Below are 15,239 nucleotides of genomic sequence, written 5' to 3'. Positions count from 1 at the left end.
AGTGAAATCATAGGTCCATTCTTTAATCACTATGACAGCTAGATGCAACCTTCACCACAGAAAACAGTCCTAGGGAAAAGCTATGGAGTCATAAAAGTAATGCCAGTGTTGATGAAAACTTACATTTATGTAGCCAAACAAAAGTTTATGGGACAACTAGGTGGCACAGTGGATAGAATACCAGGCTTGAAGTCAGGAAGGTTCATCTCTGTGAGATCTTAACTGTTTGTCTTTATTTCTTCACTTGTAAAATGAGCTGGAAAAGGAAATGGTATTTGCCAAAGTGTCTTTGCCAACCCCCCCCAAAACAAAACAAAACAAAACAAAACAAAACAAAACAAAACAAAACAAAATAAAACAAAACACAAGAACAAAAAAACCTCAAAAATGCAAAATGGGGTCATGAAGAGTGAGATATGACTAAAAAAAACCAAACTAAGCAACAACAACAACTCCCCTTCCCCGGGTTTACAAAGTCCTTTCCCCAAGACAGCTATGTGAAGATTGATGTTGTATTATTATAACCATTATAAAGATGGAAAAACAGGTTTAGTGCTGTTAAGCCTTCTTCCAATTCTCATAGTGCTAAATAAGCATCAGAGTTAGGAGTTAAATCTAATACAAATGACTGCCAACAGTTAACAGGTGTTAACCATGTCTCTTAGTTTTAATGTATTTCTTCTATACATGCTATCATCAAAATGCTGAATTCCAAAATAATTTCTAACTAGAGTTATAATAAAGAGCAAGTTGAGAAACCATCAGTTTCACTTTTATGAATCATATGCTTATTAAACATTAAAATAACTTAAAAGTCTAAAGTTTCCTCACATAAATAGAATAAGCAGCATGGTATCCATCAAGTTAACTCCTATTTAGGATTGCTATTTAAAAGTAATCCAATCTTATGCTCATATCTAATAAGCTAATTTTGCAGCAAGAGCTCATTTGCTTTGAAAGAAATTCCTTAGGCAGACAGACTCATGCTAATGCAAAAGTTGACATAAAATTACATTGTCTTTCACCTTGATTGATTCTTAGAGTCAAGAGTTACCATGTTGATCTTTTTTGGCTTTAAATATCTTTGAAGTAACATGAAAATTAATAAATTGCAGGGAATAACAGATTCTCAGTTCTAGAATTTTCTCAGTTCCCCACTTTCATTCAGATGATTCTTTAGCAAGATTCTGTAATTTTTTACCTCTCTGTTTCTTTCAGTCATAAATTTAAGGACTTCATAGCTCATTAAGCATCAGATAGAAAATTTGAATATATGTACATATATTTACATACATATATACACGCATGTATGTATATTTTTATATGGATATATATATGTATATATATATATAAACCAAACTAATCCAGAGTTTATCTACATATTATTAAAGAAACAAATCCATTTTTCAGATTCAAATTAACCTCAATTTTGAGGAATGAACCATCTATATGTCCTAGCTTTATAATGTTGAAGAACTTAGGGATTTAAAAAAAAACAAAAAACAGAAAGCACCTTTTAAAAAATCATATGAGCTAAATTGAGAAAAAAACAAATCATATTTTAAAATTAGTGTTAGTACTCTAAGTCTATAGCTACTCCTTTAGTAAATATGACGTTAAGACAATTAGACAAGAGTAATGGATTTCCATATACATTGAGGACCCAGTTGAATATAAGTAACACACAATTTTACTGGACCATCCTGTTATTCTCTTTCATCCAGCAACACTGAGTGGGTCTGGAGTATTTGGACTGGAGCTGAATATAGGGAAGGTGTGAATGAGAGCTCTTCCATGGCCTGAGCCCAGTTGTTATTTTTCTTGGAAGTTTTGGATATAGGATCTTTGATTTTGTTATCATCTTCCGATTTTGTTTCAATCTTTCTTGTCACCATTATAACTTTCAGTGGTCAGAAACTTTTTTTGTGTGTTGTCTACTCATTTTTCTAGCCTTTTACTGGGCTTTTAACTAATTGTTAAAGTAGGGTTCTATTTTCAGGGTGGAGGATCACTATCCCAAGCTTCAGGGGTTTTGTGCAGCTGCTTTTAGAAATCCTTCTAGGAACCTGATCACAAGCACTTTTTTCTCCTTAAAGCCATTAGATGTGTACCGCCCTACATCAGCAGTGTGCCGAATCAAGAATTCTGCTTTGCTCGGGCCCTGGGATTAGGCTGTGCTGGTGTGGCCCCACTGGGACTGCACACTAGACTCCCACCCTGTGGCCATAGACCCTCTCCACTGACCTTCTGAGTCCTCTCTGAGGTTCCCAAGCCAAGAAGTCCAGAAGCCTCCAGCACTGCTGCTGATTCAAAAGTCCCTTCTTGCTGATGCTAAGGTCCAGTTGTGACTGGGACCAGAGCTGGGTGTTGGAGCTGCACTGGTGCAACCTGGCTGCCATTATGTGCTAGGCTTCCAACCCTGGTTCCACAGACCTTTTCTGTGCTCTTTTAGGTCTTCTTTGGTGTCTCTGAACTGAGAGATCTGGAAGCCACTAGTATTGCTGCTGATTCAGAAGTTGAGCTAGGACCAGGATGGTTGCTGGGGCTGGGTTGAGGCTGTGACAGCACAGCCTGCACTGGGACTGCACGCTGGACTTCCATGCTGTCACAAATCTTTTTTTTTTTTTAAAACCAATTTTCCAATTTTTTTTCAGGGAGGCAAATGTTCTAGTTTATCTTTTGGGGTATTGTAATGATCTAAAATTTGTTTAGAGTCATTATTTAAAGGAATTTGGAATGATTTTTACTCACTCTAAAATTCAGTGTCTGAGTATGTCTATAAATTGGTCTAATTTCAGTTTGCACCAGAAGAACAAGAAAAAAAGTATTTTTTTGTGGGCTATAGAAACAGAAAGGATAAGTTCATTGCAGGGACATAGAGCCTGTTTTATTTTCTGGAATATCATGATTGAGGTCACTATTCAGGCCTGGTTAACAGCTGTGACATCTTGGAAATGCTTGTTGTTTCATGTCAGCATAAAAATGAGTGACTGTTACTGAAAACAGAACTAAGACCAAGTTGTGATGTACAGTGAAACAAATCTAGGAGTGAGACACTTGGTACATTAAAAGTTTATTACGGGTGAACTGAGGTCAAGAACAAGAATTTTTGACTAGCACAAAAACATTTAAGAAAGGTAACAAAGACATCTACCATAATGCATAAAACTGGATGTGTTAGGGCTTATATTAGTTATGGCAATTACTTTCTAGACACTTTCATAGATACAAAACAAGCTAGCCAAACAAAAAGCTCTGAATGAATGTTAGCATGTTCACTCCACCTACTGCAGGAAAATTACATAGACCTTTTAAAAAATATATTTCAAAAACTCTATAACTAATTAGTTTCTTCTATAATGCTATAAATTTTATTTTATGTACTTAAAAACAGTATTCTGAGAAAGGATCTTTAAACTTGACCAGACTGGTAAAGAAATGCATGATTCAAAAAGATTGTTGTTGTTTGTCCTTCATGATGTGCAAGTGAGTTGGATTTAAGTGAGGGAGGGCTGTGCAAGGTCACCTGCCCCACTTTATCTTTCAGAGCCCATCTGGGGATCCAGTGGTCAGGTATAGATCAGGATAGCTGGAGATGAATCTGAAAGTATGGTAGACTTTGGCCTTTTAAAGTTAAGATCTCCAACAGGTCTCAGTTTGACTGAAGTCAGACTCATTCAGTGACTAAGACTAGGTAGCAATTGAGGCAAAAATATCTCCTCTTTTACCTAATTAAAAAAATCTAAATAAATAAATGAATAAATCTGTGAGGGGAAGAACCTCAGAGTTTCTGTCCAAAGTCAAAATGATTGCTATTTACATTCAATCTGAGTCATTTGGGATCCAAACAACGACCCAATGATTAAGAACTTCCTGCAGAGTGGGTAGCCTGGATGGAGAGAGGTTAATAAAATTAGATATTCATACTATGAACTAATTTTGAGATCTTTATTCATTGTATGAGCTCCTGCTCACCAGTGCAGGGGACTATTTCTAAAAAGCCCAGCCAAGGTCACTGGGCAGACCTCTATGTCTATAAGAACAGGCCAAACTTTTCATAATACAGTTTGTTTTTAAAGTTCTATGAGGACTCCCTGCTCAGTTTCTGATTGCCAAACTGCAATCCTTCAGAATTATTTCAGAGGTTGCCTTTTCAACAAATTACTGTCACTGAGGGGATTTTTGGGTTTGAGCCTTCCAAGGTTTTTTCAACTTTTGAGGGAGGAAAAAGATAAGAAAAAAAAAAATTAGTTGGAACTACTTGGAGACATGACTTTCTACTTCAATTATCATTGCAAATTCTTGACTTTATTAGGTTTCTAAGATTGGGAAAAACCAAACCAAACCAAAACAAAAAAACCTTGGAGACTTGGGTTATTTTACCAGTAAAACCAAGTCCAACCATCATTATTATTTGCTTAAATAAAGCTGATTGATTGGAGAAGGGATCTAAAAGGACAAATTACAATTATTTGTGCCATTTCTTATCTTCTAGCATAATAGAATATCTGGCTAAATATAGGCTGTTGTTCAGTTTTTTCAGTAATGTTCAGTAAAACCATTTGGGGTTTTCTTGGCAAAGATACTGAAGAAGTTTGCCATTGCCTTCTTCAGCTCATTTTACAGAAGAGGAAATTGAGAGAAACAGAGATAAGTGACTTGTCCAGAGTAACACACCTAGTAAGTGTCCCAAGCCAGGTTTGAACTCAGGAAGATAAGTCTTCCTGACTCCAGACCCAGCACTCTGTATATGGCACCACCTAGCTATTCTTTTAGAGACAGGCTTTTTTGGCTAGAAATAAAGAAAAAGCTTTTTTAGTTTTTGCCAAGTATTACAACTGAATGGTATAAAAACTGTAACAGAAAAGCTCTAATGATTGGAATAGGGTATATGAAGCTAACAAGAATTTTAAAGTATACCCTGAAGTGGTTAGATTGCTGAAAATAAATGCCTGTTCTTTTTTCTTTCTACTTCAGTTTCAAAGATTTGTGATTTTGTCAATCATAGAATTTAAGAGTAGAAGAAATAATAGTTATAAAATTTAGCCTTGTAAGTTATCTTGGAGATGATTTAGTCTCTTCTTCACTTGGAATACAAGAAGTGACTTACTATGTGGTCACATAAGAAGAATATACCAGAGGTATTTGAATGAAGGCCCTTTTGACTTCAGATCTCTACTTGTTCCAAGATATTGTGCCCACTACTTCTTACTTTGGCTATCAACACTGGAAAATAAGGCCTTGTGCAGTCATATGACTTGGCCAATGTCCCACAGGTAGGATTTGACAGAGGCAGGATTTGAACTGAAATCCTCTCACCCCAAATATAGAACATTTTCTTGTGAGGGCATTTCCTCCACTGACACAGATCACCATCTCACTCTGTATAAACAGATGTAATGAAATATTATGGCCAAACAAAACCAAGCCAATGAAAAATAACCAGCCATCACCTACATGTTGGTAATAAACCTTAGTCTGGATTGGTTGTTTCTCAAATAGTGGGTGCCATCTTTTCCTGGGCCAAGCATCTTTCCTGCTTGAAAAGATCATTCAGAACTTGTGTTCTCCTGTTTTTTCCACAATCACAGGGTCACCTCTGTCCCATGATACAGCATTGGAGAAGAACTTCAATGGAACCATGCTTTCATATGGAATTAATTAAGGCCAATTACAATTGCACTTTTGTAAGTGAGACTTAGCATGCTGGCCACCACTGCAATTAAAAATCCACATGCTACTTCCACTGTTGACTGGATATCAAAAGCTCTGCAGGTGATTAGTTAATTAAACTCTAAATCTATTTTATCTGGAAATTACTGTGGAAGGAACTTATTCCTACAGTGGAGTTAGAATAAAAATAGAAGATATAGGGAGAGAGAAGAGTATTTAACTCGTACATAGGCAAAGCTAGATATGTCTGACTTGGACATAATAGATATTTTGGCCTTAAAAGAAAAGAAGGGGAGGAGAATGAACATTTACTAAATACTTACTGTGTGTTGGACTTGATGCTAAGTGCTTTACAAATATTATTTCATTTGGTCCTCACAACAACCTTATAAGGTAGGTGCTATTATTATCTATATTTTACAATTGAGGAAACTAAAGCAGGCAGGTCTAGTAACATATTCAAAGTCATATAATAATAATAATATTTTTTTGCCTTTATCAAAATTCAACATAATCATCAAGTGCTGCTCAGTGATTGAAAAGACAGGAATTGTAATTCTTAATTTAATATCACCTGAGGAATCAGGTTTTGATAAATATATAACAGTTTTGATGTGAATCCATAAGAAAAAGTCTCATGGAATAGATCAAGTGACAAAGTCACCAGGCAAGTAGAGCTCTTCTACCAATCCATCAATGTATGATAGGATATCCCATCTTTTAAAAATTAAGATAAAATTTTATTATTAACAATTCATAAAACTAAGAATATATAAAAGAAACATAAATATTTATAATTTCAGATGATGTTTTTGTACATATTTAACCCTGATGCTTTTGAAGTTGTTAAAGTCTAAAATTACACTAAGACTTTTGGGACATGTTGTCTATCTACCATTTATGTGGGTATTATAGTGGCAGCACCATTGGAGGAGGTGGGTTTAACTTGAATTGAAATTTGAACAGGTATTCTAGAAGCTGGAAATGATCAGAGAGGGTATTCTAGACATCAGTAATACCTTGAACAAAGGCAAAGAGATGGGAGATGAAATATTGTTTGAAAGAAAAACGGAAGTGGCATTGGTTAAAAATGAAGAGTTATATACAACAAATCTGAAAAGGAAGGCAGGAACCATATTAGGAAAGACTTTAAGGACCAAATAGAGCAATGAATAATTGATCCTTGAGATAACAGGGGAATTGACATGACCAAGCATATCTTTTAGGAACATCAGATTGGCAGCCCCTTATAGAGAAAGGATTAGTGATGGAAGACATTGTATGGATTGGAGATGAAAGGGACAGAAGAAAGAGATATAATTAGTAGGCTATGACTGTGGTCCAGTGATTTCTCATATTTTTTGTTCTGTGAACTCCTATACATAGCAATAGAAACTGTGTTGTGGACTCCCCTAAAAAATAAAATATACTCTTGGAAATATTCTGCATTTATTTTTTATTTGTTATTATTCAGTGGTTTTCATTTGGGGTTTTTGTAGCAAAAATACTCTAATAGTTTGTCATCTCCTTTTCTGGCTCACTTTATAGATGAGGAAACTGAGGCAAACAGGGTTAAATGACTTGCCCAGGATCACATAGCTGGTAAGTTTCTGAGGCTGGATTTGAGCTCTGGAAGATGAGTCTTTCTGACTCTAGACCTGACACTTTGTCCACTGCACAACTTATCTGATCTCTTTTACTGCTTAGGGTACCATTAAATAATTTTTAGTTCAAATCTTCTGGACAATCATCATGAATTCCCAAGATAAATTTTTTTTAATTTTCCCAAGATATTTTTGAGCTACTAAATGGGAATTACTGAAAGTGAGAAGTCCATGCAGTAGGAAGTGAGGGCCTATATTACAGTGATTGCTATGCAAATAGATAGAAAGTAATAAAGGAAATAAATATTTATTAAGAGCCTAAAATATGCCAGAGGGCAGCTTGGCACAGTGGGTAGAGTGCCAATCTTAGAGTCAGGAAGGCCTAAGTTCAAATTTAGTTTCAGACACTTACTACTGTATGTACAAAGTCCTTGTAACTAAAGGTGGGGGTAATTTTAACTTTTTAAAACTTTAAACTTTTAAACTAAAACATTAAAAAGTTTAAAAATTTTAAACTAAAGTTTCCTTGTCTGTAAAATAAGCTACAGAAAGAAATGGCAAACCACTCTAGTATCTGCCAAGAAAACGCCAAATGGGATAATGAACAGTCAGACATGACCGAAAACAACTGAACAACAATTTTAAAATATGCCAGGCTTTAAGCACTTTACAAATATTATATTATTGTTTCTCACAACCCTATGATATAAGTACTATTACATTACCCATTTTATAGTTGAAAAAACAGAGAAACAGAGATATCTGAGGCTACATTTGAATTCATCGTCCCGACTCCTTGCCCAGTACTCTTTCCAGCTGTCTAACAGTCTACAAGGGACTGGAGAGACCTGCATTCAAATCATGCTTCTACTTAATTTTTTGTGTGTCTCAGCAATCAACTTGTCTGTGTTTCAGTTTTCTCAGCTTTAAAATGGAGATGATAATAGTAATAATTACCTGAAAATTGAAGAGATCAAATAACATAGGATGGTGATTTTAATTTTTGTTATTTGTTTTTATTTTGAAACTTCTTATAGAAAACTCCAAAGACCTCTAATTTGAGTTTTTACAGAAATTAAGAGATTAATGCAAAAGTTGCAGGCAGCAGGAGGCTGAATTTTGGCTGTCTGACCCCTCTGTCTCATACCAAAGTAAAATCGGCTGCTTTTCTGTCCATGTTAACATACCTTGTCATCATCTGTATTTCACCTAAAGGGCTGATGCTGACAGTGTTATTATTTCCTAGCCTCCTGTTTCTACTGTCAGCAAAGCGTGCCTCTGGGCTGTTTATCTCTGGGTTTTTTCCATTCACATTTTCAGCCAGGGACCTACAATCCAGCAGTATGTAAACTAAAGTTAACTGACCCAGACAAAGAAGTCTGTAGTTATCCACAGCTCTCTGAAGAGTGGCAAGCTGTTATGTCTTGAAATATGCTTTGGATTTCATTCTAGCTCGACATCTAAGTGGCAGAGTGGATAGAGTGCTGGACCTAGAATCTGGAAGGCTCATCTTCCTAAGTTCAAATACAATCTCAGACATTTAATAGCTAGGTGACTCTGGGCAAACAAGAGACCCTCAGTTTCCTCATCTGTAAAATGAGGTGGAAAAGGAAATGGCAAACTACTCTATAGTAGTATATACTCCAAGTGTGGTCATACGGAGTCAGATATGATCACATGCTGAACAACAACGATGATCCAGCATGAGAGATAACATTGCATAACGTACATAGAGCCATTTATATTGTGACACATATAGCTGCCTGTGACATATATTATTACTGTATTCTTGGACTAGTCTTTCAACTTCTCCATGTCCCTAAGGAATTCTCTAATATTATAAGTTCTTCATGCCAATAAAATCACAAATAGGGCTAAGATTAAAGATTTCCATAGCATTTAGATCAGCTATAATCTCACATAGACTCACATTTGTACTTTCTTCCTATTCATCCATATCCCTCCTACCTCCATCCCCACACACTTTACACAACGTGGATATTACAAATTGGACTTTAATTCCATTTTATTGAAAATTTTAATTGCTCTATATTTTAGGTATTCTATTGCCTGCCCTGTATTTCCATCCCTCAATTTATCTATCTCTCCCCTGAATTCTGGGTACCAGTCTGGGCAACTGATGAAAATAAGATGCTGCTTTATTTGTGGGCACTTAATTCTTAGTTTATTTAAAGCCTCCAGGTTCAGTCACTAGCTCTATGAACAGTGCTTGCTTCCACACTGGTAAGCATGGAAGCTAGCCTATTTCCCACTAGTTAACTCCTTCCTTCTTTGAGATGAACCGTTCAGTCTGAGATCAGCTTTGTAGTTTAGCCCTTTCAAGAGCAGGATAGAACAAGTGCATAAAACAGCACAAAGGAATTGTTTTTATGGAATTAGTTTGGCTAACTGATTGAATCTTTTGCCAGGGAGTCAGTTGGCATGGTATAAGTATATTCTGAATGTGGGTAGACCTGATAAAAGCATTAAATGCGTGTGCTGGATTTCTACTTTGCTATCTTCACTGAGCTTTCACTGAACTATAAAACATAAAACAGATTAAATGGAAAACAAATAACACAGCTTTCACTGCAGGAGGATGATAACCATAAGGCACAGGGGCTATTCCTTTAAATCAGGGGTTTTTAACCTGTCATATAAGCATGGATTTCAGGAAAATCTTTGTAGTTGCATAAGAAAAAAAAATCTTTACTTTCATCAATATCTAAATGAAATCGAGGATCAGTTATTAATAAAGACACAAACCATAGTGGTATTAGTAGTAGGTAACCTAAAAGTTTTTGAAATCATAGATATTTCCATGTCTCATTATAATTATTGCAAATATCTTGAAATGCTATCAATACTGTTTAGTACTTCAAAATTACTCTAGGTATTTTATCCACTGCTAAAAGGCAGGTGATCACAGTCTTCCTGTCTTTAGACTATATTAATATAACTGATTTTCTTTGTAATTTTACAAATCTCATGTTATTCATTTAAAAATTTTATTCTGAGAAATGATCCACAAGCTTCAACAAACTTCCAAGGGACCCGTGACAGCCACATAAAAATTAAAAACTCTTGCTATAAAGTTCCCTGCAGAGAATTTAAACATTTTTATATAGACAATCTCTCTAGAAGTTCATGCCTAATAATTGGCTTTGCTTAAAGTGATTTCCAGTATGATGGAAATTTTATCAATTATTTGTGTTGGTATATATCCATTTTTGATTCCAAGTCCCAGGGTAAGATGTTTTTTGTAATGGGAAAAATCAATTTTATCATATCATACCTAGTGCTAAATGCTGTTTACAAAACTCTACTAATTATTCTATTAATTACAAAATTCTACTAGTAAGTGGGTTTAACTTGATCTCAAATCACACATGAAGTTTAAGTTGCTTTAAACTGTATAAGAATCATTAGAGTATGATCTACTGGGGACATTGCTCATATGTGACGACTGCACTAGCACCCAGGACACCCCAGAATCAGCCGGAGTCAGAATAAGCAGAAGTCCTTAGTCTTTATTCTTGGTCTTTAGATGCAAAATTGAACAGGATGGAAGCAGAATCTCCGGACCACCTTCTCCCTCATCTACTGCCAAGAGTGACTCTGGCCAGTCTTACTCCACCCCCTAGTCCCTCCTACAATCCTCTGTATACACTAATCATTGATCCAGCACAGGATAGTGGGAAGGACCATTTTCCAAGCATATGCCCATAACTACCATTCAGTAGTTAGCCTCAAGTGCTCGGCAGTCCTAACCTCAGTGCATGGACTTAATAGTTTCAGCCCACATTCATTGACTTGTTTTTTTGTCTGTTGTCCCAGCATTTGATAGAATGATATGTTTTTTCAGTAAGTTGGGAAAGCAGTTTGCTTTTTCCATTGAGTTATGGAAGTCCCCCTTAAATTTCTAGTTGCTTTCAGGGATCACTTAATGACCATCATCTTATGTCCATAAAAAGCATAAAAACCAGCAAGGACTCTCAGAGGTCACAAGAAACCTGGAAAATTCAAGAAATAGTAATAGTCATTCTTTAAATACAATAAATGGTTATGATAATCTCCTAGAAATCTTTTCAGTGATTCAGTGGCTAAATAGATTTTTTTTTCAGATATTATTTTATGACACTACATATATTTAAAAATATTGACTTTTCAAGGACAATATGATTTTTACTGTTTTCTAAGTTTATAATTAACAATTTATAATAATTTATAAACAATAATAAACATAAACAATTTATAATAATTTTAAATTAACATTTGAGGATCACTGAAGACAATTTGACCTTTTATAAACTTTATGTAAGTTGATCAAGAGCAATTAAAAAGCACTGAAGCTAACAAGCAGCAGAAAATGTTTGCTTTTGTTTTCTTGTTTCAACATACAATAGAAATGAGTTGTCTATCATGTTATGCTCACATTTCATACTTGTCATATATTTAATAAGCATTAAATAGTGTTTATTTAAGAATTCACATTCAATTTAGTGTTTGTCTCATTCAAACCATGTTGACTTTTTGAGCTTTTTTTAGTTGTTAGATCTTTTTTTTTTCATGAAAGTGAATCATTTTAAAGATGTCCATTTATCTTCCCATGAACTCTTTTAAAAAATTCCTTTGCTCTTTAATTTTCCCTTAAGGGAGTTATCCTCTTTCATCAGGTTATTATCTATTTATTAATATACATTAAGATGATCAGAGAGTCATATGTGCTCAAGAGTAGTATAGAAAATTAGAACTGAGATAAGGAAATCTAAGGTTCATTGTATATCTTTGTTAGGTCATAGTTTTATTTTTTCTGCAACCATTGATTTTTGTAACATTTGCATGTGGGGTAAAGAAATCTGTTCTATAAAGTTAATGTATTGGAGATCCAGTGGACTTCCAATTGTGGCCAGAAAGGTTTTCAGTACTGTTGAATTCTTGCAACTGAAATTCTAAATATTTTTTGTTTTTATTTATTTGCTTGTTTTGTTAAATATCTTACAATTCTGAAGGACAATGATGAGCCCAACTACTTCTAGACATACATTTTGGTTGTCATGTTAATTATGTTAGTCGTTAATAAAATAGGAAATTAAAGAATTTCAAACCTGAAAGGTACATTGGAGCTAATTTAATCTAATCTTCTCATTTTAGAAATGAGGGAACTAGAAGCTTCTAAAGAGATGTAATGACTTTCCCAAGATTACAGAGCTAAGTAGAGCTCTTAAGATGATAAAACATCCCTACTTCAATGATATAGGTATACTTATAGTAAAAAGTAACTGATTTTACTGACAGGAATAACTATGTGATTGTTTTTATTCTACACTGAATAAAAACTATTGAGTTATTTAATTGAAGTTTAACTAATTTTCCAAATCATAAAATCCTTCTTGGTTTAAGTAAAAGACAAATAAAACAAATAACAATTATGATAAGTTATTTATCAATTTAATAATAATTAGATTCATAATTTGCAAAAATGAGAATGCAGCATCAAATGGGCATAATTATCAGCTTAGTCCTTGCCCCAGTCTTGTTTGTACCCAAAGAGTCAAGGCCCATGATTGTTTCAGGATGGCATGGGTTTCAGAGTTTATCATGACTATGCAAACCATTTATCCCTCTAAAAATCTGACTGATCACTAGGTACCAAGCATAGCATTAGGTGCTTCATGGGGTTCTATATGGCACTTATCTTTGATGAGTTTGTAATCCCAGGAGAAACAACAGGGCAATTGTAAATGGTACAGTGGACAGAGACCCAGTCCTGGAGTCAGAAAGACATCCTGAATTCAAATCTGGCTTTAATTCTATGACTCTGGACAAGTCATATAACCACTATTTGCCTTAATTTTTCCTGCAAAATGGGGACACACTAGAGAAAGAAATGACAAACTAGTATCTCTGCCAAAAAAAAAAAATCCCATGGATTCACATATGTGACTAAACAACAAAAATTAATTAAATTAAATTATTTTATGAATGAGAACTCTGAAGCCCAAAGACATGGTTTATAGATTTTGGCTATAGATTTACAACTAGTAAAGTGAAATCAACTGTGAATGATAGCAGTCAGAATCTTATGATTCTGAGTCATACAATGGCTAAATCTCAAATTCTCTTCCCTGATTAATAGTATCTTTTTCCTCAAACTTATCATGGTCAACTTCATCTTTTCCATGACTCTATCCCATCTTATTCAGCCTTAATCACTGAATACACATTTGCTCAAACTGAGATTTGTTAAAAGATCTTAGTTTAAAAAGGTCAAGATCCCCCACTGTATTCAGAGCTATCTCTGGTTGTCCTAATCTATATCTTACTGAACCCAGATGGATGGAAGGGAAAATAAGTCAGGTGACCTTGCCCAGCACCCTCTCATTTAAATTCAAGTCACTTGTATCTCATGGTATCACCTCTCTGATATCACGGCCCTCTTCAAGAATGTTTCCATTTTGCCTGCTGGAAACTCCATTATATTATTAACAAATTATTATAATTATATTTTTAATATTTATACTTGTTAACAAACTTTCATTTATATTAGACATACACTGTCCCTCTGGTAATAGCTTTGTATTTATTTTGTATTGAACTTCTTAAATATGTCTTGTTTTTCTTCAACAGAACTCAAAGCTGAGATTGTTTTATTTTTACCTTCCTATCCTGAGTGACTATTACAGTGCCTGACACATAGTAGACAATACATAGGTGTTGTATTGAATGAAAATGGCAGGACTAGCGATAGAATTAAAATCTTCTGATTTAATCCAAAACTCTCCACTGTAAACTTTGCTAAAGAATCTACTATGAAAAAGGAACTCATTACTAATAAATATCATAACATACCTTGCCTCCTTACCCGATTCAAAATACCTTCTGAAAAGTATATTTTTATCCTTAATGGAGAAGAATAGGGCTTCCATCTTATTTCACTGTCACTGAGTCATAGTGAATAGACTTATTTTAACTTTGACAAACTTAGAATCAAATTAAATTTTTTTAAACTTATGATACATAAAGAATATTTCATCTCTTTTTCCTCAACCTTGGATTTTAATAAAAAGCTTTGCTGCAGGAATGGAAAAAAAAATGCTCATCTCTTCCATTTAACAAATCCCATGGTAGGGAATTTAGGCAATGAGAGAGACACTGAAAGAAGTTGAAGAAGAGGTAGTTCCATTTCAGGACATTTGTAGTAATAGTAGACATCAGCCTTTCCACTTTTATCCAATGAATAGATCTTCAACTGCTCCCTTAACCTTTTCATTCTTCAAAGCAAATTTTTAAGATAAAAGTTTCATGTCTTTCAGTCATATTTGACTCTTCTTGACTCCATCTGGGGTTTTCCTTGGCAGAGATACTGGAGTGGTTTGACATTTCCTTCTCTAGTTTATTTTAAGAAATGATAGATGAGGAAACTGATAGCAAATGAGGTGAAATTTGATTTGAGTTACACAGCTAGTGTCTGAAGCCAGATTTGTACCCATGAAGATGAATTTTCCTGATTCTAGGCCTGGAACTCTATCCACCACACCACCCAGTTATCCCATAAATTTCATAGAAAGTTCATTGGGAGAGAGACCTTTAAAGGGTGCATTGGGAGTTCCTTTCATTAGTGATATAACAAAGTATGAGCTAAATCATCAATTATATATTCATATCTAATTGAAATGCATGTATATTTATAAAAATACATACATATCTGTATATATATATACATATATATATATATTTATAAATATATATACCAAAATCATTCCAAACTTTATAAAAAGATTTAGCTATAAATATTGCTTCTATGGGATGGTATATTCAGTCATTGCACTAGAGGAAGACATGAGTTCAAATCCTCCCTCAGTCACTTATTAGTATATCAGTAGACTCTGGGCAAATCAATCTCTGAGTCTGTTTTTTCATATGTTAAAATGATGATATGATCTGCTATCTCAAAAAATT

Source organism: Antechinus flavipes, chromosome 3, assembly GCF_016432865.1.
Source record: "Antechinus flavipes isolate AdamAnt ecotype Samford, QLD, Australia chromosome 3, AdamAnt_v2, whole genome shotgun sequence".
Classification (NCBI taxonomy): Eukaryota; Metazoa; Chordata; class Mammalia; order Dasyuromorphia; family Dasyuridae; genus Antechinus; species Antechinus flavipes.
This window is presented reverse-complemented; position numbering follows the sequence as displayed.